This window comes from Puntigrus tetrazona, chromosome 3 (genome assembly GCF_018831695.1).
Source record: "Puntigrus tetrazona isolate hp1 chromosome 3, ASM1883169v1, whole genome shotgun sequence".
NCBI classification, from domain to species: Eukaryota; Metazoa; Chordata; class Actinopteri; order Cypriniformes; family Cyprinidae; genus Puntigrus; species Puntigrus tetrazona.
In genome coordinates, this window is record NC_056701.1 from 24,266,858 (window position 1) to 24,290,958 (window position 24,101).

Sequence of the window (24,101 nt, forward strand, 5' to 3'; positions counted from 1 at the left end):
GTCCCCATCAGTCAATGATCCGCGTCCCACATTTCTAGAAACACTTTTATCAGCGCTGCGGCCTTTCGTCTATGATAACACAGGCATGTGCTCAAACGAATTTGAATTGTAAAACCAGAGGTGTACTCCAGTCAGCTGCCAGGACATGAACATGTGTGTGCGCTGTGAACGAGGCCTAGAGAGAACGTTTGTGTGGGTTGGGCTTGAGCTCGAGGAAGGAACCATTACCAGCCCGGCTGCACTGACAGATCATGCTTCTGAAGCAACCCTTTGAGGAGAAAGCACTTTAGATTCCAGCTTTAATTCTGAACTACTGACGCTATGCCGTGAAATGTCAACACGGAAAAAACATAATAATGCCGTAAAATGATTAAAGCTGGGTCAAAGTGCGCCAATTGTTACGGATGCGGAGTGCGCGTGATATTTAGACAATGTGATGAACGCTTTTTGTATTTGTTGAAAGAGGATATTATTGTTATTTTTAATTATTATTTGAAACAATGAAATGTTAATATTTATTCCCGTCTCTAATATATATATATTTTTTTAATGAGCCACAAATATGCACCTCGACAAACTGCTCTATACAAGCTGTACAGGAAAATTTACTCAAGAACGAGTCTCTCAACTCTCAATACAGGTTTGGCAAACTTTCTCTGGAAATTGCTAAGAGAGTGTTCTCAATACCTCAAACTGGAAATGAGTTACTTTTATTACGACCATCTTCAAACAACCGCTGTACACGTGCTATTGACACTTAATTGTTAAAGATGCGATAAATGCAAGAACCGAGTCTCTGCATGAAATGCAACCGAGGCTTGGCTCCAGATCACAAATATTTGCAAAACCTAACAATGGTGAAGTAAGGGTGTGAAGATGTTACAAACAACTGGCGCTATTTGCTCGTGTGGTAGTGTAGCAGAGGAGCATGCTTACTGTAAGCAAACACACCAGACCAGCTCATCTACAGCCATAGTCCCATCTGTTTATGAAAAAGCTGGCCTGTAAAACAATAAACTTCACACAAAAAAAAAACAGATGATGTATTTTGGGATATTCAAGTATACTCGAGAGAGAGTAATAAACTCATACAACGTCATCCATGATGGATATTTTGATGGAAAAAAAATATTTTCTTACATTTTTTGTTTAGAATTAATTACAAATATCTCAAAAAAACGAAATCAAGATACATTTACTTGAGAACGAAAACGATTTCAGATATTAAGTCATGATGTCGCTGGGGTAAGAAAAACACTTCCTTTGAGGTGTTTATTTTTCTCACCCCACTCACAGATTGTCTTATTTTAAGCATATACAACTTAACAACTCATGAAGTAACGACAAAGATATTGAGGTATCAGTAGATTTCGACTTCAAAGTTATTTTGACTAATAATACACTTAAAACCAAACTTATGTCATTGGTTATGTCATTACTTCTCAAGTAAATTTTTTTATAATGGAAAACAAGGCAAAAATACAGAGTAAGAAAATCCTTAATCTCAGCGTACTGAACGGTTTCAGTGTTATTTTAATTCGCCTCTGTTAAGAAGTCACTCTTTGCGCCCATTGATTAAGATTTATCCAGCGTCCCACTTGTTATTCCCTCTGGAGTCTTCCATAGCGGTCTCAAGCCAGTCCTTCTCCTGGTCTGACTCAGACTCGCTCATCTCGGTGTCCGCGGCCAGCAGGCGTGAGTAGTTTATCCGGCGCTGCCGAGGAATCTTCCACTTGAGTACGGCAAGGGTGCTGCTCCACAAAGCCAGAGCGACCGCCGTGCCTTGGAAAAGCACCTGGACCCCAAACCTTTGCACCACAAACCCAGCCGCCAGACTGCCAAGCGCCGCTCCCAACTCCAGAGAAAGCACCTCAAACAGCCTCAAAATGGTCTTTTCGGTGCCGGGAGTGGCGATGTCCTCGCTTTGCGATGTTACGGACCACCAGAGGGCGCCGGTGCCGAAACCCGCCAGCAGTTGAGCAGGTATTACAGCCCACGGGCCCCACAGGAAGGAATAATAAAGACACTGCAGGGCTAAACTGACGACGGAGAGCACCAGCAACCAACCGTGGTACTTCAGAAACCGGGAGAGACGCCCAGCAAACGGAGCAAAGCCAGCTTGGCTTAAGTGAGCCAAGGCTAAAGAGACGCCATGTGGATTTCGGTGGCCCATGCAGTCCTGCATGTGCCATAAGAGGAAATCTGACACAGCTGAGCTCACCATGCCCATCAAAACCACAGTGACGGCACAAAGAATCGCCTGAGAGTTCCCATGCACCAACTGTAGTGCCTTAAGGCCTCCACTAGTGGGCCGCTCGCTATGGAGGAGGTAGAGAGGCAGCAGGGTGGCTGCAGGGACGGTTAGGATCGTAAATACAGAGTAGGAGTAAAACTCCAGAGTAGTTCCTGTAAGACAAAACAGACTGGTTACAAGAACCCCGACAGCACAGGTGCCAAAAGCGGCTCCAAGCTGCTTCCAGACCTTAACCCTGTTATGACGGTCGGTGGCGTCTACGAAATCCAAGTATTCGTAGAGTCCATCATCCACCGTCCACTCTAACGGGGCGGCCGTGAACTCCCACAAACCCATTACGATGAGAACCAGAAAGAACATCTGATGCTGGACGCCCATGACTTTTAGGCTCCCCAGGAACTCGGTGTGAGGATCTTCTTCCTGGTCAGGCGCTTTAAGGATCGCAGGCCTCTTGCTGTCCAGTTGGAGCTTACTTCGACAGGTTGTTTGGTGCTTACAGACGTTTGGTTTATTGAGTAAACGGTAGCGTTTGATTGCGATGGGACGGTCGTCCTCTCGAGAACAGGGGTGGGGTTGGCATCGGGTTCACTAGCGCATACCGCCCGCTTTCAGCTTGGATTCCTGCGGACGGGAAGAGCAGAAGAGTCAAAACCAGCAGGGCCGAGCTGAGCAGAGAGCACACTATAACCGCCCGCCGCTTGTCGTACTGCCGGGCGAGGACGCTGGAAAACGGGCGCCACAGCAGAGCGAGCAGGTGCTTGGACGCCATGATGATGCCGATCATGGCGCGCTGAGACCTAGGTGCCGGAAGTAGAGGGTCAGGAAGGGAAGGAGGCATCCGGAGCCGCAGGAATGGAGGAAGTGGAAGACGCCGCCAGCCGCAAAGGCTCCTTTACATTCCATTGCTTGCTCTTCTGCATTGCTCCCTTCTTCATCATGCTTGTTGACTTCAGTTAGCGCTCTTTGAATTTAAAAGAAAATTAAATTAATTGAAATATATATGCAACTTTACAGGACAGTTAAGTACTGTGCACTATGGTAAAATATTGTTTTATCAGTTTGTCAAAAACAAAGTATTATTATGATAGCACCATGGTACTTTTTGTGGAATGTTTAGAATTCTTGTTCCTTATTATAGATGTTATTTTATATTCCATTGCCTGATATTATTTACCTCATTAAATATTAAATAAACACAATAAATATAAATTAGTGCTGTCAAACGATTAATCTCATTAAAAATAAATGTATTTGTTTACATAATGTGTGTATAATTTTTGTTATGTATATATATATATATATATATATATATATATATATATATATATATATAAAACAAATAGAAAGTATATGCATTTTCATGTATATATTTTTAAAAGAATAATTAATTAATAAAACACACATATATAATTAACACATAATACATATAGACAGCACATGCACATATATTACGTACACAAAAACATTTATTTTGGAAGCGATTAAACTATTAATTATTTGACAGGACTAATATTTATATTAAAATTTAAAATATTAAAATTTATATTAATTATACATACTATTATGTCAGTACAACAGTAGCCTAATACCATAGTAACGCTTTGATAGTAGAAATTACATTTTATTTTTCATAACTATTTCTAATGGGTAACACTACTTTAATGAAAATAATGCACTATTGGGTACTCGTTTGATTCCCATTACATTATCACTTTATAACATAAACAATGGCTCCATATGGAGCAAAAGTGTGTTCAGTAAACTGTTTTTAAATCACATGCACACAAAAACACATCCCATCACCACGATTTCCCAATACAGGAAACTTCTAGAAAACAAAACACCGCATGAAAGCAAAGTAAATTAAAAGTGTACGCTTAGAACAATTACGGAAGGCAGCGTGCAGTCACTGTACAGCACTTTACCGAAATGAAACCTGAAAGACTTTAAGAGTTTAAGCAGATGTTTCCCATTAAAAGCCTGTCGTAACTCGTGCAAATCGCATGAGCCGACTTAAAGAGAGAAAAACACCTGACAGCGAGCAGCCTTCACGACAAGCTCTCTCAGTTTCAGGTAAATCCTCACCATCACCTGTTCTGACACGTCACGGCACGTGCGCTGCATTTACCTGAGATCTATCGCGGCCTGTCCGTGAACTCATGTGGTTTGCTTGAAACGATGTTGTCGATTAATGTTTTCTTCGGACTTTCGCGTCCGCGCCGTATCCAGGTAAAGTGTAACAAGTTTTCTTTCCCTTTGACGAACAGCCAATGGCCGGCCTCAGCGCACCGAGCACGCGCTGGTTAACCGCGCCCCCTGTTGGCGAGAAGATCGACTTACAGCGGGAGAGCGCGAGTCACGTGAGCGCTTCACGCCGCACCTTTAGTGCAGCGAGTCGTGAGCGGTATTGCTCTGCAGCTGTCGACTGTCCGGCCAATGAAAACGAGTCAAGGAGAAATGATCGTTAGCTCGAGTAGATAAAAGTCACCGTGAACTGTAGCATCACAAAGTGCTCTGTTTTAGCCTACTACGACACATACGGCAAATGTAATCATACTTGCACATCGCACATATTGTATACATAGTACATGCTGCAGAAAAACTAGGGTGCCATGCTATTCTGATCTAAGTGCTTACAATAGATGCTGCATGCGGCATTGCGTACTTCCTTAGTAGCCAAAAACAGTGTGTGAACAGAGTAGCATGTCCGGCGTATTTGTAAAACAGTAGGCACCCAGATGATGATTCTTAAGGAAACTTAAGATGGACAGTTTGATATCCCATGAAGCTACGGGACACAGCTAATGGTGTCAAATGGCGATCTGCAGCACGTCTAAGACTTTTGTACTGTATAGAACATGCTTTTTAACAGCCGTGACGCCATTACTTATGCAAAATCAGAGATTGTGTGACTCGAATGCAGCTGTTGTCTTCAACGCATTTTATTTTCTCTCGTGTTAGACGATGGCAAGTGTCAAGTGAAAGTCTAAGCGCTTCCAGAGTGTTAAATCACATGTCCACGTGTAACGCACAGACGCACCATTGTCATGAAAGTGAAATGAAGTAGTGTAAACACGACATTTTAAAATGTGCAGCCTGCTGGGAGCTTTACAGAGATCGAGGTCAATTCACAAATACTAATTTGACACATTCAAACGGGCCACGAACGCTGTGTCTGTTTACAGTTCTGCAGGAAGTCATGGCCTCTTGAGGTTACATGTATTTTAGGGCGAGAGAGAGAAGAGATAAAGAGGAAATGCACACGCCCCGAAAAACACTAAAAGCCTCTGAGAGGCATGAGGTTTCAGTTCGTCTCGTGACTCAAGCTCTGCTATCCTAAATTGGAGGCGTATCGTCATTGCTCAGTGCCACAGAAGGTGTTGATCGGGCAGCGTGAGGGTCTTGTTCACGTATTTGCCCAGAGGTTCACCTCCGTCTCCCAAACTGTACTTGGACTTTGCACTGGCTGGTGAGTGTATCCCGGTCCAAGCATGGAGAAACTTCAATGCTGTGGGCAAAAGATGACATGCACGATCGTCGCTGGCTGGACGTTAATGAAATCAAAAGCAAAAAAAAAAAAAAAGGTCATTGCTGTATATATTTTATGCAGGCTTTATAATCTGCGTGCTCACCTCTGGACATTCTTGAATGTTTTACGTGGGTCTTTATCTAAGCAGACTGTGAATGTCCGCTGCTCCAGAACCCTGATATTGGCACCAACAGCTCTGACTGAATGCTAGAGAGAACACGGGATTATATTTCCTTCAAGATAACATTTAGAACAGAAAAGTCTCTCAGTTGTGAGTTTGACATGTTCACTTACTGTGCTGGGCCTTGTGGGATTCGTATCTCTGGAAACTTATGCTGACACTGTGCAGACCTGTAGGACCAAAGCGCTGCATTACAAAAAAAGGAAACCTGCGTCTCTGTTTCTTTTTCTTATCTAAAATATGTATCAGCAACTTCTTGTCGGGGTAATACTGTACATGGTCAGCGGTGAGACTTTAATGAATACTGTCAGCCAAGATTCGTGTCGTTATCACTAACTAAAACTAAAAACAGATGTTAACGGAGATAATTAATATAGATGTATAAAAAAATATTTTATTAGTTTAGGTAGCATTTCTGATATTTCTTTACCAATAGTAATGAAATTATAAAAATGAAACAAAAATAAATACAAAAGCATCTTAAAAAAAAGAACAGAAACTAAAATTTAAAATAACAAAAATGCAAAACTGTTTTTAAAAATATTAACAGATATTACAAAGGTATATCAATGATACTAAAATAATGATGTTAACCCTAATTGCATCACAAAGCATGTATTTATGACATACTTCTGACTCTGCATGAAGGCACGACACTGATCAACATGCCACTCGCCGGTAAAGACATCCCCATCTCCTTTTCTCTGTCACTTATTGAGGCCTAAAAGAAATGAAAACATCGAAACCTTTATGACAGGTTCTGTATTATAGAACGCCACGCATACTGAAGAATCTTTGTGCAGTTAAATTCATTTAAATTTATTCAGCAGGGACACATTAAATTGCAAAAAAAGAAGTTCATATCAAATAAAACATGATATCTAAAGGATCATGTGATGCTGAAGAGAAATGCAGAAAATTCAGCTTTGCATCAAATGTGTAAATGTCATTTAAAAATATGTTCAAATAGAAACAGCTATTTTAATTTGCAATAATATTTCACACTATTAGTGTTTTTCATCAAATGAATGCAGCCTTGGTGAGCATAAGAGATTTCTTTCACTTGCAAAAAGCCTTACCAACCCCAAACTTCGAAATGGCAGTCTATATTTAAAAACATAATACTAAATCTGAAAAATACTCACCTTTCTGTAACTGATTGACACGACTGCACCATGAAATTCTTGTGGGTTGTATTTTTATAACGCACCGAACCTTTAAGGCAAAATTGATTGTAAGCATTTAGTAAAAGCAGATAAAAAAAGTGCCGAGACATATGATGGAAATAAAAGTTAAAAGGACATCAGCACCTTTAATCGTGTCTTTAAATGTGGCTCTGTAGCGTTTGACCTCGGGAAAGTCCATTGTGAGCTGGGCCACAAACACCTCCTCCACTGTGGTGCTACTGAGGCTGGAGAAGCATATCTAGACATGACGACATACAGACTTTTACTTCTGACACGGAAAACAACCCACAAGCTTAACAATCATTACAAAGCTTTGGTAGGCACCCAAGAATTAATTCATTCAATAAGGCAAGAAGACGATAATCATTGCACAATTCAAGCCAACCTTGACAGAGTAGATGGGAAGGTGCACCGGATGCTGACTGACACGCGTGTAGTATGAGATGATATCTAACAGGAAGGTGTTGGGGTCTGAAGATTCGCTCTGAGTTGACTTCTGCAATGACATCAATTAAGAAGGTTTAAAAACTCCCTAACTCGCTAATTATAAATAAATATTTATATAAAGACGCATGCGAGAAGCACGTTCTCAGTTTCAGCGCCACAATTTATAGAAATTCGCTCTCATTTATCTTTATCTGTATCTCTACAGCGTTTGTATTTTCATCCCAAATGCTGTTCATGTAAACGTCATTTCCTTTGGTCCGTGACTATGGACAGACAGACAGCAGTTGCTTTTAAAAACAGCCTACATTATTGCAGGAATGTACCCTTAAAGTAAGAGTAGAGAAAGCACAGTGAATAACTCATGATTGTGAACTAGGGTTTGGAAGCCAGAACCGGTCTGATTACAGAACAAATGGCTCTTATGAACAGGTTCTTTTTAGTGAATCAGAAACATTCAACGCAACTACATTGTAAAAAAATCCGAAAGATTTTAGGTAACATAACAGCAGCTGTGGTTGCTGTAGTTTTACCAAATGAAATATGGTAGCAACATTTTAGGTTTTAACTTACAACCTATTGTACTGAGATCTGTTTTGCATCTTTGAAATACACTGGTAACCACCAAATGCAGGTGGGGATGAGAAAGTCATGCGATGAACCAAAACCAATCACAAGCAGCTTTTAAATAATATGTATAGAAGGTGCTCAGTGTCAACACCATCACGGTGAGACTCTTTACACTGAAGGCATAATAAACATTCATTTAACAACATTTGATGTCACATACAACCCTAATAAACATTAAAAACATCCAATTGCAACACAGTCTCAAATGTAATGATATCACAATTATGTCAGCTGCTTAGCTGGATGCAAAAAACAAAGGGAAGACTGGAGGCGGGCCATTCAAACATATGGAAGATGATGTGATGCTGGGAGCTAGAATTGACGTAATACAGCCTCAAATTAGAGATGTGATTGCATACCTGATGCCACTGCCAGACAAAAAACTGACAACAGCTGTGGTTAAACACTATAAAACAAGTGAAATGATAGTCAAAAATAGCCCCACTTATCATGAAAAATGTATTACGTTGATTCTGGCACCCAGCATCACAACAAGATTACTACCACAGTAATTCATTAGTATGGTGTAGGGGCCTCCTTTGCGCCAACACAGCATCAGGTGGTTTTGAGAACGATGGATACGAGTCCTGCACAGTGGCCAGAAGGATTTTGAGCCATTCTTCTTGCAGAATAGTGGCCGGGTCACTATGTGATGCTGGTGGACCAAAACGTTTCCTTTTTCTTCGCTTTTGTAAAACATCTCAGAGTGGCTCAATAATATTTAGATCTGGTGACTAGGAGATGTTTAACTTCACTTTGTTGTTCATCAAACCACTCTGTCACCAGTCTTGCTGTGTGTATTGGTGCAGTATCCCCGCCTTCAGGATACAATGTTTGAACCTTTGGGAGCACACGGTCCTCCAGAATGGTTTGGCGACTGTCTTTGGCAGTGACTTGCTCATCTAGCACAAGTATTAAACCTAGGGAATGCCATCCATTCATTCCCATTCCTAGGAATGGATCCATCAGAGAACAATATATGTTTCACATTATCCACAGCCCAAGATTTTTGCTGCTGGCAGCATTGAAACGACATTTGGGACCAAAGGTTTGGTATATAGCAGCCCGGCCATGTATACTGACCCTGTGAAGCTCAGTTGAGGTAGCGTTGAGGTGCACATTTAATTCTGCAGTGAGATGGCCAGCTGTGGTTTTATGTTTTTAGCACCTGTACATCCCAGATGCGCCAGCAAGACGTGCACCAACAATTTGTTCTCTTTGAACTCTGATATGTCACCCACAATGTTGTGTTAAAATAATTGTAAAATTTTAAAAATATTTTAAGCAAAACTGTGCCATTACTCTGCTAATTAAACCTTCACGCTCTGCTCTTACTGGTGGAATGTGCAATCAATGGAGATTGGCCACCAGGCTGCTTAAATTTAGCCATGAAACCTCCAACACTAAATATATATATATATATATATATATATATATATATATATATATATATATATACACACACACACACACACACACACACACACATATATATATATATATATATATATATATATATATATATATATATACTAATTTGAGATGATATGGAATATGTTGGGGTCAGAAGATTGACTTTAACACTGCTACAGTACAATGACATCAGTTAAAGGGAAGGTTAAAAACTCTAAATATAGTCCTACATATATTTATATCAGGCAATCAAGCAGTGGTGTATGTTCTCAGTTCCCACTCCGCACATTATAGAAATGATAAAGATACAAGATGTGCTGTTCTTAATAATATATAAATAATATAAATATTTTTCCCCCATTTAATTCTCATTCATCTTTATGTTGTCAACGTAAATGCAATTTCATTGAATTTAAGCAAGATGTATACATACATTTTGCAATGAATATCTCACATAACTGATTTAACAATGAAATTTGATTTCTTTCTCGACATATTTATCCCCTTCAAATGTTGTTATCGCAACTGCAAATGACCCGAATAGAACCAATGGACCGTAACCAGAATTATTACGTTCCTAAACGATTCATATCGTGGACTCTTTAAAATAGTAATAATTACCATCTGAGCCAGTTTTATTATCATGGCTCCCCAAACTGTTGATGTTGCAGTCGTACCACGGATCCAAGCCTCCCAAATATCCTGCCAGTGTCAGCATGTCTTCAGGAACACCTTCCTGGAAAGCGCATGCATTACAGTGAGCTGTAGTTGCTGGTGTTTTTTTTAACGAAAGCTAAAGCAAAACCTGTTTGACCTGAACGGGAGAAAGCGTCTGGTCAGTCACCGGAATGTAATACATCTCCATGTTCACTTTCTTTGTCAGCAGCAGATGTCGCGCCTCCCTTTTCCTGAGCACGAACGTGCCATCAGAAAACATCACGAATTAGACTCAGCTTCACTAAACGCAAAGGATGTAAAAGAACCTTACCGTTATAGTATGGAGAGTTCTGGCCAGCCGTCCTAGCGCTCTGTCGCTCTCCCATTACAAGGATCCGAGCGGTGAGGTTCCTTTCTCTTTACCGAGGCTGTATGCTCCGTTGCCCTTGATAGCCTCCATCATGAGCGTCATTCGGTTGCCAGCTTTGGGGCATCGCACGCACGGCCTCCTGCAGAAGGACTGAGAGCTGCTCTGCTCCTCTGGGCCTCCTGAGACTCCAGCATCATGGAGGAGAGCTCTCGCTGATGGGCATGTCTCCTCTATGCCGCTGTCCGTGGACACGGTGGACACGACTGAGGTGCGCTTCAGCTCATCCTCATCCAGACAAGCAGAGTTTCTGTCCGCAGGAACCATCAGTGCAAAGTTAACCAGCTCGTTCCCTGTTTAAAAGAAAACTTCCTATCAAGCCCCTTTTTATAGCACATTATCAGGGTATTCTTAAGGCACTGCAATGAAAGCAACAACTGTATAATATTTAGTATCATCTCATGAATAGTCATAAGATGTTCATGATCGTTTACAATAAACATGATTCGTCCCCTTAAGCAACAGATCTTTTCTCACAGCCATAAGAGCAGATACAATATCAGTGTAATAGGACTTTTTTAAATAGTTTCAGTTGTTGATGTAGTAGCTATGCAACTACATGTCAACTAAGCGCTTGCTATTAGTAGTGTGTCTTCTAAATATATGCTAACACTTTATTTTGGTGCTACCGAGCATAGGATACTTTTTAGTAGTGATTAAGCACGTATTTATCAGTAGTAATTAAGCACATATTAGTGCCTTATTCTACATGAATTTATTTTACATCCCTAGTCCTGCCCAATACTTAAACTCAACAACTACCGTATTATTAATAAGCAGAAAACTAAGAATTTATTGGGGAAAAGTTACCAAAGCTTGTTTTCACAACGAAAGTCATTTCTCACGCAATTATGAAAAAGAATAAAAATCATAAGACAAACTAAAAATTCCTTTGTCCTTTCATCTGAATGTTCAGTCTACCTCTCATGATTCATTTTTATTTGTAATTTTTGCAATTTCTTTAAAGTTTTTTGAGAGTTTATATTTCATAATTCCGCCATTTTTTACATCTCATAATTGTTCCCTCAACATTTAAAAGTATTTTGTTTCTTATTTTTTGGGGTTTATGCTGTATCTTCTATTGTTTATTGCATTGTTGTAGTGTCATACGAGCTTTGTGTTTCCAAAATTCTATGGTGGAAACAAACTTTTTAGTTTTAAGAGAGGTACAAGCATTAGTTGAAAAAGCGAAGCTGAGCTCACATATCTCATCCTCTTTGGTCCAGATGTGAAGCTGACCTCAGGACTGGGCAGCTGAGTTTCTGCTTGTGAGGCTGGACATGACAAATCTAAAAAAACCAAAACAGACGTGTCAAATAACTCCATGTTTGGATTAAAAGTGTCTTACAGGACTGTGGTGAGGACACGACCATTGGCAGCAGACAGGATGTCTTGGTAGATCTCTAGTAATCTAGTTTTGTACTGATTATCGTCAGAAGGTGCATCTTCTGTTTTCTGTTCTAGGATGGTGGTGAGATCCTGGAAGTGGAGCTCCAGCTCTTCACCTAAATGCTGAAATGAACAGAATATGCAGTTATTTAGAGTGTAGTCTTTTTCAGCAAAGACTAGATGGATCAAACTTTATCACTTCCCTAAGAAAATCTTAAGCAGAACAAACATTTTTAACACTGGTATTAATAAGAAATGTTTCTCGAGCAGCAAATCAGAATATTAGAATGAGTTCTAAAGGATCATGTGACATATTCGATTGTATTTTCAAACAAATAAAGGCAGCCTTGTTGAATATAAAAGAGTTTTCAGTCGTAGTGTATATCATTTTTTGGGATGAGTTTTTTTAAATAAAGTGTGTAACAGATGTAAGCTACCGCAAACTAACCTCTAGAGACTGTGATAGCTGGCCAGCCTGGCACTTCTTTCCCTAACGCAGCTAGCATTGTGTGCAGTAAAACTCTGCGCTTAGATCATTGAGCTTCTGCCAGGGTCCGCACGCTCCACGTCGGCCTTGAGCGCGCTCACCAGAGACAGAGGAAACACGGCAGGGTCTACAAACACAAACACCCTGGAGAAACAACAGACGCAGTGAACACACACGCAGTGAAATGCAAACATTTGTGTTCATGAATAAAGCCGTTCGTTGTGGCTCGGGCCACGGACGCGCATACACTTCTTGTAAAAAGGCACAGTAATAACACCTCGATTTCAGGCGAAAAATATAAATGACTCACTACGGTTCAATTACAGAGAAATGTGGGCAGAATGTAGGTGACATGTAGGTGAAATTAGTCATTAAGGATAGTATGTTGCTAACAAGGAAAATGATTAAAAAAAAATAAAGAAGAGAAAAATATCTGGTTCAGAAACAAAGCAACAGATTGTTCACAAATGAAAGAAAGGTGGAGAGGCTGCAAACAGAACCACACGAGAAGTGTGGGAGTCGCTAAGATGTTCACCAAGTCTGCATTTATTTGTAAAACTGTAAAAATATTAATACTGTAACATTATAATGTAAAATAGCTGTTTTTATTAAAATATATTTAAAAATGCAATTTATTCCTGTGATGCAAAGCTGAATTTGTAATGTAATTTTTGCCATATTTTTATGGAGGCTAAAATGATAACATAAATAATATAAAATTTTACATAGAATTTTTGGGTACCGATGTGAAAAAGTCTTTATTTTATACACTTAATGCATCCTCATTGATTAACAGCATTCATTTGTTAATAAACCCTTACTGCCCCCAAACTTGACAACAAAAAATGACAATAATATTAATAACCTGGCATGGCACTTACTTCTCATGGAGCGGATAAAGATCATTGCATAGATTGTGTTCGGCGCTGACTCTCCTCTGATACAGCATTCCTAAAATAAATTAAAAACAGCACCCGGAGAATGTTGCAGGATGGGATTTCCACCGAATTGAATGTGTTTATGAATATGCTAGCATCGATCACAGCATATTTGGGTTCTATCTCCCGAAAGCCTTAAATCTGATCTAGATGAACTGTATCCAAACATGCTGTCTCCTCACACGAATGAGTGCATCTTACTGAAAAAGAAACTCCAAAAATCCAGTTTAACAATTGGTTACATGGAAAGCATCCCAGCTGAATTCACAGTGAGATGCTTTTATGGTTTTAGTCTGACGGCATGTATTACCTGGCGCGTTTTGTTCCATTTTCATCTGTCTTGCGTAGTTGAGAGCGATTGAGCAGTAGGGTTCGGGTAGAGTAACTAAACTTTTCAGGCAAAAATACATCCTCCGATACAGATCTTCTGGAATAAATAGAGACTGTAACAAAGCAGAAAACCTGATGAGTATCAAAAACAACCCAATCGCCTCGATTTCCTGTTAAGATACAAGGAACTGTTCCTACAATAACAAATCTGCCGGAACTTGCTTACAGACGCATATCACCGACTGGAAACAATAACAAAACAAATAAAGCATTCGCAGGCGCGGCGCGGAAAAATGAAAACAAGCTAGAAATCTGACCTGCAGGACCGTGTAGAGAAGCGTGTGAAGTAAAGGAATAATGCGAATCTTGGAATCGATTCTCTCCGCCTGGGAGTCAATCACATCAAGGAAAAAACAGCTCATCACTCACTGGGAAAATCTGTGGATGTTCTGAACAGATCTTTGATGTCTATAACTTGAAAAGAATGAGCGGGGACAAACCTTTTCGAGCTCTTTTATGAGAACCCTCAAAGAGGACACTGATCGATGGGTTTTTGTCCACCCTGTTATGCAGGGTCCATCTCAACATGCCTACACACACACACACACACATATATTTTAAATATATCGTAACAACACACAATCTTGAATTGCGTATACGTTTCGATTGCTTTTTCAGAGCTTGGCAGACGCGATTATGGCGAAAAAATTATATCAAAAAAAGTCAAAGTCAAAAACGCTTATCAAACAGGTTCGGGGCTCTTTTTTGGCTCAACTGTTCTGCTGATCGATTCATAAACACGGGAAAAACACATTTTCTTCCATCTCTGTCCAGACACGATATGAAACGCATAGATTTGTGTTACCCTGTAGTTTCTATAGTCATGGTAAAGCAGGTACCTTTATTGCAGACTGATCCAGCCTGAGGTTTACAGTCCAGCTCTCTGAGGATGGAATGGACGGTGTGGTAGAGGCTGGACTCCACGACTGAGGACACGCCACCGACTGCAAAACACAGTGTAACACCCACAAGTCAGTCTCGAATCGGCAGATTTACACTTTTTAAGAAAGTTTTAATATATATACACTACTGTTTAAAAGATTTTTCGTCTCTTTTCATAAAAAACTATGAGTGCCAAGTATTCTACAAAAACGTTAACATATTAACGTGCTTAAAAATACACTGTAGTTGTACTTTTGGTATACTTGACTGGTATACTTAAAGCTAATTTATCCTTAATGCATTGTAACTGTGCAGAAATGGTGCTGAAGTCTAACTAGAGATATACCAAAGTATATTTGATTAAAGTGAAACTATAGCAAGAGCACCTCAGTTACACTTTAAAATAACTAGCGTTTAAATACTGATATTATACAGAGGTCATACAATGCTTGTTAGTAGTGGTATTGAAACACATTTTAGGCATCATATAAGAAGAAATGTGCATTTTGCAATGACGTAAACTTTAATTACAGTTTTATAAGTCTTAAGTCAATAAATATGTTAATGAAGTTTAAGTATGAAATGCATTTTAAATATTATTTTACATAAATGTGTTTGCTCACAAAGGCTTCATTTATATAATCCAGCATACAATAAATATAGCATTAACACAAACTATTGCAATCTTCAATATGCATATTCTATTTTAATACGATATAAAGCGTAATCATTCCTGTGATTCAAAGCTGTATTTTCAGCATCATTACTCCTGTCTTCAGCGTCACATGATCCTTCAGAAATCTAATATGCTTTTGCTGCTGCTTTTTAAAGTCGAAAACAGTTGTGCTACTTCATATTGTTGAAGAAAAACCATGATGCATCATTATTATTTTATGAGAATGAAATACTGTACATTTATATTTAAAAATCCTACTGACCCTTAACTTTAAACAGTAATATGCTACATTACAGGAGTACACTACAGTATATTGCTGTAGTTGAAATGTACTCCCATAAGTATACGCTATTAACTAAATATTATATGGTACGGTGAATAAAACTAAAAATGCAACAAATCCAGTCTATAAAATACAACTGGAATAAATATAAAGCTTATACCGTTTTATCAAACCCTCAGAAAAACGTTTCTGTGCAAAAATAAAATGCATGAAACTAGCAAAGAGAGTAGCAAAGAGTGTTTTTAGTACATGTTTCTTCCATGGTGGGGTTCACGAGCTCAGATAACATCCACATGACATGGATGAGTCAGTTAGAAAGGTCCTTCATGTCTGCAAGCACAAAAATAAAGAGAGAGAGACTCTTATGCAAGCACACAGATACATCAGCGTCCTAAACTTGTTGAATGAATGATGACGTGACCGCTTCGGCACAACATGCTTTCTGCATGTCATGCCCTTTGTTGAGTCAAGAAAATACAGTATATCAGAAACCGGATGCAGAAAAAGACCCTACAGTTCTCGGCACAGGAAGCAGAATTCAAAGAGGTGAAAACCTCAGGGGTTTTCATATTGACAGAAATGTTGTTATTTACTTATAAATCACGCGGTAGACTTAAATATACATCTGCAGCTGACAAATAAATGAGCGTCGAACGCGTTAAATCGCGATTCCAACCGATGACTTGACAGCCGAAAAACAGGCGCGGTCGGGCGTGAATGAAAAGATCGACGTGAAATGCAAATAATCGCACGATCACAATCTCACACAGGATGGAAGAATAAATAAGCGGCTTTAAAAGAAGAAGAACATGCTTCCTACATATTTTGTTGTCATGTCAAAGGCCTGCGGGTACTTTTAAAAGCGTTAGCTCTGCGTGTTCAACCAGTAAATCACGCTTTCATTGTTAATGCATTTTTCCGGTCAAAGGACTGTCCGGTTTGTCGTGCTATCCATCAGCTTTTAATTCCCTTTTATTCGTGCGAAGCTTTTCAGGATGCACATCATTTCAAAGCAGCTTTACAGAAACGTCTGCCTCACAATTAAGAGTGATCCACAAATCTTGTTAAAAAGCAGCACCGTTGTAGGAGTTTCACAGCTAATGTCACATATTCATTTATAGCTATTCTTTGATTTTGAGGTTACTTCCCTATACCGAGCATTTTGCCATCGCATTGGGTCGCCATGATGCTTAACTGCACCAAACAACCTCAACCTCTTTATCATTTTGACGCTGTGCAAAGACGAACGCCTCTGCTTTCTTCCTATACCCAAAGCTTTTAATAAATGATTTGTTAATATATTCTACTACCCTCACAAACATAACGTGCAAAACAGAAATGCACAGTAAATTCCTACCTTCTGCCGTAAAACTGTTGCTCTATGTAGTCTGGCAACTCCAATAATCTAACAATTCAACCGGCTTCCTCTTAGATCATCTGTATTGGTTCCTACCTGCGCTAAAAGAGAAAAACAGGCACTTCACTGCGCTTCACATTCAAATGCTGTCTTTCTCTCTCTCTCTCTCTCTCTCTCTCTACACAGGCAGACTGCGGACTAGACTCGCTTGGTTTCCCTGCTATACCAATGTGTAGCTAAGCTGCTATTTTTAGACTGCCGCTTATTTTCACCTTTCACCAGCGTGTGCACGGAGTAGAAAGTCCCACATCGCTGAGAAACTTACGCTTGTCACAAACTGCAGTAGGTTACCTCATAGTAAAATGAAAATAAAACTGGACATAGCAGCTTTCTGAGGCCAATGCTCAAGTTCCACACCGTTTCATGTCACATTTGATATACTTGAGCAATACAGATCACTTACAGGGCCAGCGATGAACATGAGCCCAATGCAGAGTTTTAGCACAAGCGAATGAGCGAATCTATGAATTAATAAAGTAATAAAGAAATATTCAGTGCGCTCAGAGGTTCATCAAGAAAGTTTTCTTCTACATGACAAACTTACAGAATTGAGGACAATAACGGGTTAAAATTTGCCGACTTTGTCAGGTAATATTTAAAAATTGATCTTTACTTATTAATGACAATAGGTAAACACTAATAACTCCTAAAATGAAAGACAGATAAAACCGGCCTAAGATGGTTGGCTGGTTTGGCTTGTTTTCTGGTTTCCAGCCTGGTCGAGCTGGTTTTAGCCTGACGAGCTAAGACCAGACTGAAGTGGTCAAAACCACTCTAAAACCATCCTGCAAACCAGCTATGTCCGAGCTGGACGACCAGCTGTCTATAAACTTATAATACTGATCAAAGGCAATTCAATTGTGCATTTTAATGCGCATTTTAAATACATTTCTCTATTATGAACTTTTTTATCTTGTTTAATTTACGCTTCATTACTCTGAGCCGACGTTTCAAAAATGATCTCGGATATTGCACGTGTTCAAATGAATATAACTGCATCCTATGTGAATGACCATATTAAAATTGTCAAACATTTTTAAATCCATTAGCGACAGAATGTAAAGCACCTTTACGAGGTTAAAAATGTTAATAATGCATTTTGCTTAATTTTACTAACGATAAGAATACAGACGGAGGGCGTGGCGTGATGAGGCCCCGCCCACGAACTACGTCACGTCACTGGAGCGCTTCCCATTGCAATCAGCAGCGAAGTGAATGACGTCTGAAAAATCGCTTGATGGAATGATTGCATTTTGAAGTGATGCTTGTTGCGAAAAGCAAGCAAGAAATTAATAAATAAATGTTAACAAACCAATAAAACCACATTTGCTTTCTAATATTACAGACTCTGTAACCCTTATATACCTATTATAGTCTTATGCATGAAAGGATTTTCTTTTTCTTTTATGTATATCTGCACACAGGTTTTGTTGTACGGGAAGGAAACGGTTTACTTCTATTCGTACACCACAACACCGAGGAGGACACTCTCCACGTGGGCTTGTAATGTCATAACAGTCTGATTCTCATTTCAGCCTGAAAAAGAGAGAAGATACGGAGATGAGGAGCTTGGCTGGCGACAATCCCTGCACCATCCTTTTTACGTGCTGCAAAAAAAACAAACAAACAAACAAAAGAGGTGAAACAGGAAGTTCATGGGTGGCGTTAACCTTTGCTGGTAAAAAAAGAGGACGTGAAAAACTCGAACATCGGCGTGCACATGCGTTTCCTGTTTTTAGTTATTCTAAATTGACCTAAGTTCTGTATTTGTGCATCTCTCATGTGAGTCACCATCCGTGGCCACTCGTCAATAAAAATCCATTGTGCCTACATGAACCAAACACAACCCAACGCTGACGGAAAACTCTGAAGTATTCTTGTACCACGCAGGTGGGAAGCTGCCCACAGACACACCAGTGCTAAATTAGGGTCTGTGTAAAGGTGTGTTGCAGTTTAATGGAACTTCACTCTTAGTATGTGAGACAGGCATTACATCAGTGTCTGAGCAATGGATGCTCGGCGTGGCGAATGGGTGCCGTCAGAGTCCAAACAGCTGACAAAGTCATCACAATAACGTATGAGTAATCCGCCAAAGCTCCAGTCCATCGATTCATTTTTTTGTTTGTAATGAACAAATCCATCATCACGATTTTAATTGACAGAGTCAAAGGCGTGTTCTGACGGCACCCATTCACCGCAGAGGAATCCGTTTTGTGAGCAAAGGGACGTAATGTTAAAAACAAACTACACCTTAGATGGCCCGAGGCGACTATATTTCCACATGTAGTTTCACATTGAAATACATTTGTAAAAAATGATCAATAAGCTGAATTATTGAATAATCTGAAGCATAACAAGACGCTTTAAGAAAAAGAAGATCAGACCTCAGAAGTCGAACATTTTTAAATACTCCTAGATCTGGTCACCCGTTAAAGAGCGTTCATCTACCAAAAATGTCTCGAACCTGCTATTTCTGTGAGACCTGCGATAACGACAACATTCGGTTCGACTTCAGCACCAAGGACAGTGGCGAGGAAAGCGACGAGCAAGATAAGAGACGCAACATTCATCTACTACCAAGAACCAAAAGAGCATGTCTGATCAATTGAGCCATTTTAGAAGGCGAATAGAGCCCTGCTTATGAATGTGCTGCTCTTTTAAAAGCGGCATGACGTTCTGATACTGTGGCTTTCACTTAACCGCTGATTCAACACACTACCGCAGAATACCAACACTAATGATCTTTACTTCTCTTCATCTTCTACTGAAGCATCACCATTCCTTTGAAAGCACGAGTAAAGTTTCTCCAGTTATGTTTCTAACAAGCTTAATGCTTATTGCTTCACGCGCAGTTCACATACGACCAATCGTGAAAGTCTGAAATGCACTATAGTGTTAGCACTATTAGATTGAAAAAACTAAAACTCTGCAGTAATGCATCCACACCCTAATCATAATTAAAAAAAAAGAAAAGAAACGTTTTGACGTTTCTTGCTTCATATGCAATTTGAGACGTGTCAGATATTAAATGCCACGCTGTTGGACAGTCGCCCATTTGGTCATTTATATGCCTACTCAAATCTCGTGCCTGCTCTGATCCGTAAACGCCATCAAGTAAGCAATCGAGGGAAAGCGCAGAGGGTCAGACTATCCCGCGCTCTGCCGCGCGGTGTCGCTGTGTCTTTATTGTGAGGCACGGCGAATCAACAAGTGAGTACAGGACACGGTGGGGTGGCCAGCAGTGGACATGCGCGATCACCGCCGCGTCTGGATTTGAGTGCGCATTTATAACGTGCATATGCTGTTTATTTCATTTCTTTTTACGCGCTAAACGCCGCATCCGGTCAAAACGCAATGCGCAACCATCGCATATCGTGCAAAACTCAGTTTGCATGCGTCTATCTATCCGTGATTGAGTTATTTTTTATAATTTTTTGTCTTTAATGTGGCGTATTAACGAAAAGTGATGCATTTGGTTTTACTTAAAAAAACAAAACAATGCAAAACGCATATAAAAGCACGAATCGGTATTCGATTTTGTAGCCTGTTTCTAACCAAAGCCCCACGCACGAATAAATCAGTCGCACCGTAGTCAAAAGTTCCCCTTGTAATTAAAAATAGCTCGCGATGCAACTACAGACGGGCGCGCGTTAGGGATTCCATTGTGCTTCTTGCACATGGGCAATAAAGTGCTTTACTCGTGCAGGCGCGCAGAATGGTAAACGACTGAACCCCCTATTGAATACAGGCAGAGCAGCAGAAAGAGAGAAGGGCTGAGCTGCGACGCTCCAGTCACAGAGAAGAGGCAGAGAGTGTGAATGAGTTAGGCAGAGGAAGAAAGGGAGCCTTGAAAAAGTAATAGCAGGTTTTTCTGTTTCATATCGGTTGAAAGTGGGAAAAGAGATTACAACATATCCGGTAGAGAAAGAAAGGAAGAGTACCCTATAATTTCTTTTTAGAAGGGTTTGCCATACTTCTCCACCCGAGCAAAGAGGTATAGTGCACTTTGTGGATTCGTCTTAAAAAAAAAGTCGCCTGTAATTACGCACGAATCTTTCACACATAGCATAGCCACTGGACATTCCGAGCTAAATTATCCTGAATACACGCATTTCGTTGTTTTATTTTTTAAAAGCAAAAGTTTCTTTATTTGTTCAGTGCTGTTTTAGGGACACCGAGGACCCCGGGTCGCGATGCTAAATTTTGGTAACGTGCGTCTCCACGGTGTCCATCATCAGGATGGTGGCCGGCGCTCGCCAGTGGATACGGAATGAGTATGTTCGCGGCTCAGTCCTCTCCCCCGGACCCGTGTTACGACGAGAACGGCAACCCCAGACGCTGCATCCCCGACTTTGTGAACTCCGCGTTCGGGAAAGACGTGCGCGTATCTAGCACCTGCGGCGCCCCGGCGTCGCGCTACTGCGTGGTGACCGAGAAGGGCGAGGAGAGATCGAGGGACTGCAACATCTGCGACGCCGCGGACCCCAAGAAGTCGCATCCCCGCGTACCTGACGGACCTCAACCAACCCTCACAACCTCACCTGCTGGCGGTCGGAGAACTACGTGCAGTACCCGCAAAAACGTGACCCTCACGCTGTCCCTGGGGAAAAGTTCGAGGTGACTTACGTGAGCCTCCAGTTCTGCTCTCCTCGCCCACGAATCCATGGCCATCTTCAAATCCATGGATTACGGGAAAGACCTGGAGTGCCCCTTTCAGTTCCTCGACCCAGTGCAAGAAAATGTACAACAAACCGAGCAAAGCTGCGATCACCAAGCAGAACGAGCAGGAAGCGATCTGCACGGACTCGCGCACGGACATGCAGCCGTTAACCGGCGGCCTCATCGCGTTCAGCACGCTGGACGGCAGACCCTCCGCGCACGACTTCGACAACTCTCCCGTCCTGCAGGACTGGGTCACGGCCACCGATATCAAAGTGACCTTCAACCGGCTGCACACGTTCGGGGACGAGAGCGAGGATGACTCGGGCTCGCCAGGGACTCGTATTTTTACGCCGTGTCCGACCTGCAGGTCGGCGGTCGGTGCAAGTGTAACGGGCACGCGTCGAAGTGCGTCAAGGACCGCGAAGGGAACCTGAGTGTGCGAGTGCAAGCACAACACGGCGGGACCGGAGTGCGACAGGTGCAAGCCGTTCCACTACGACCGGCCGTGGCAGCGCGCGACGGCACGAGAGAGCCAACAATGCGTCGGTGAGTCGATGGAAACATTTCACGATCGGGTTCGTGTAGGGTTAATCGGTCGTATTATAATAATGGTGAAAAAAGTAGGAATCGCAGGCTGCTGCTTCGCGTATCCCTGTCCGAAAAAAGTTCGAGGATGCATTTAACAGACATCGAATGAGTCATTTCTGGTCTACTTTATACTTCATAAAAATGCTGATGATTGGCAAACATTTCATAAAAGATTACGTTGTTGAGTCATGCGTGTTATGGTGGTATGCGATCATTTATGAAAGAAAGTCACAGGACCTGTGGTTACTACAGAAAAATGCAGTGGCGAGGGTTTCTCGGTCCAGAAGACCACGTACGAAATATACACCGAAACTTTGGAATAGCTTGCATGGCTCTGAAAGCGGTTGGGCATGGGATTGTGATTGTGAGAAATATGCATTAGATTAGAAAAATGCTGAATACAGAGACACTCCATGCGCGGTTTCAGATTGTTGGATCTCGCAAGATGCAGACATCCCTAAAATGTAAAGAAAGAAAAAAAAAGATCTCAACCTTAAGTTTCATTCTTTCCTTTTCTTGTTTAATTGATCAACTTTAGTTCCAAAAGTAATGGAAATGAACATACTGAATCAAAGTGTGTCTTTTTTTAACTTGAGGAGCTTTGGGGTGATTTTATGTTATATTTTATTATTTAAAAACCATCAAACCGCTCCGAATACTCTGCGTTTAACGTAAAAGAAAAGATACATTACAGACTTCTAACCCACGTGAACATGTGTCTGTGTTTTCACATGAGTCCTGTTATAAAATCCCATACCGGTTTTACTTCCACAGGCGATCATTAGATCAGATTTGAGACTGTAGATCAAAACAAATCTGTCGTGTAATCTCATTTAAAACATTTTTTTGCCTTGAAATGGCTCACGTGTGTATACAGCCTGCGCCGTATGGTGCTCGTAGCCTCTCATCTGGATGGGTGGGTGGGTGTAACTGAGCTTGGAAGTGCCTTTCAACATCCATTCAGTGGAAGGAAGCGTTCTGGAGGGCGAGATCTGCTGAAAAGGCTTGTCGTGTTATTGCAAGGCAGGTGTCATTATCAGATTGAAGGAAAGATTACATCGGCCTTCTTGTTTGTTTTGGCGAGCGAAAGCAAACCGCTTGTTTCCAGATGAAAGTCAGTTTCCCACTAAGGAAGAAAATAGCATCTGTCGCGAAAACACGGCGAGAGGATCTCGTGAAAGAAGCGAATAAATCCTTTTTGTTTTTTGCAGTTTTTGCCATAATAGAGGTGTTTAAACAAATTGGTAACTTGCTGTTTTTATGGCCTGTCACGAAAGATTTGGTCTGCTCTGTTCGTTAAACGCAACTCTTTACAAGAAAGGCGTCAAACCGTCAGCAAGTGCTCTGTTTGACGTGGTGGTTGTTAATGAAATGAAGCGCGAGCAGATATCAAGCGCTCTGGCAGATGGCCGTCGTGCGTATGCGAGCGCGCGGGTGAGCGTGTGGCCCGTGGATCGCAATGAAAGTTTGTTCCCATGAATGGAGAATGAGGCACCATCATGATACGAGATGACTGACAGTAGCCGTTTTGCTTTTGCGAGGACGGCGCAGAGGTGAGCAGGGAAGACTTCGATGATCAAGCCGTGGATGAGGAAAAAAGGCTTCTCAATAGTCTTGGTTTAACTTTTTTTTTTCAAAGAGGTTGTTGCATCTGGTACAGATTTGCT

At 41.0% G+C, this 24,101-nt stretch overlaps 3 pseudogenes; 1 reads left to right on the forward strand and 2 right to left on the reverse strand.

Annotated features, from left to right (window-relative positions):
• Positions 1-1,582: 1,582 nt before the first annotated feature.
• On the reverse strand, positions 1,583-4,416 carry LOC122341364 (annotated as a pseudogene).
• Positions 4,417-5,509: 1,093 nt separating this feature from the next.
• Positions 5,510-16,099, reverse strand: LOC122342054 (annotated as a pseudogene).
• Positions 16,100-21,455: 5,356 nt separating this feature from the next.
• The window catches only part of LOC122342041, a 46,839-nt pseudogene continuing 44,193 nt past the window's right edge, over positions 21,456-24,101 (forward strand).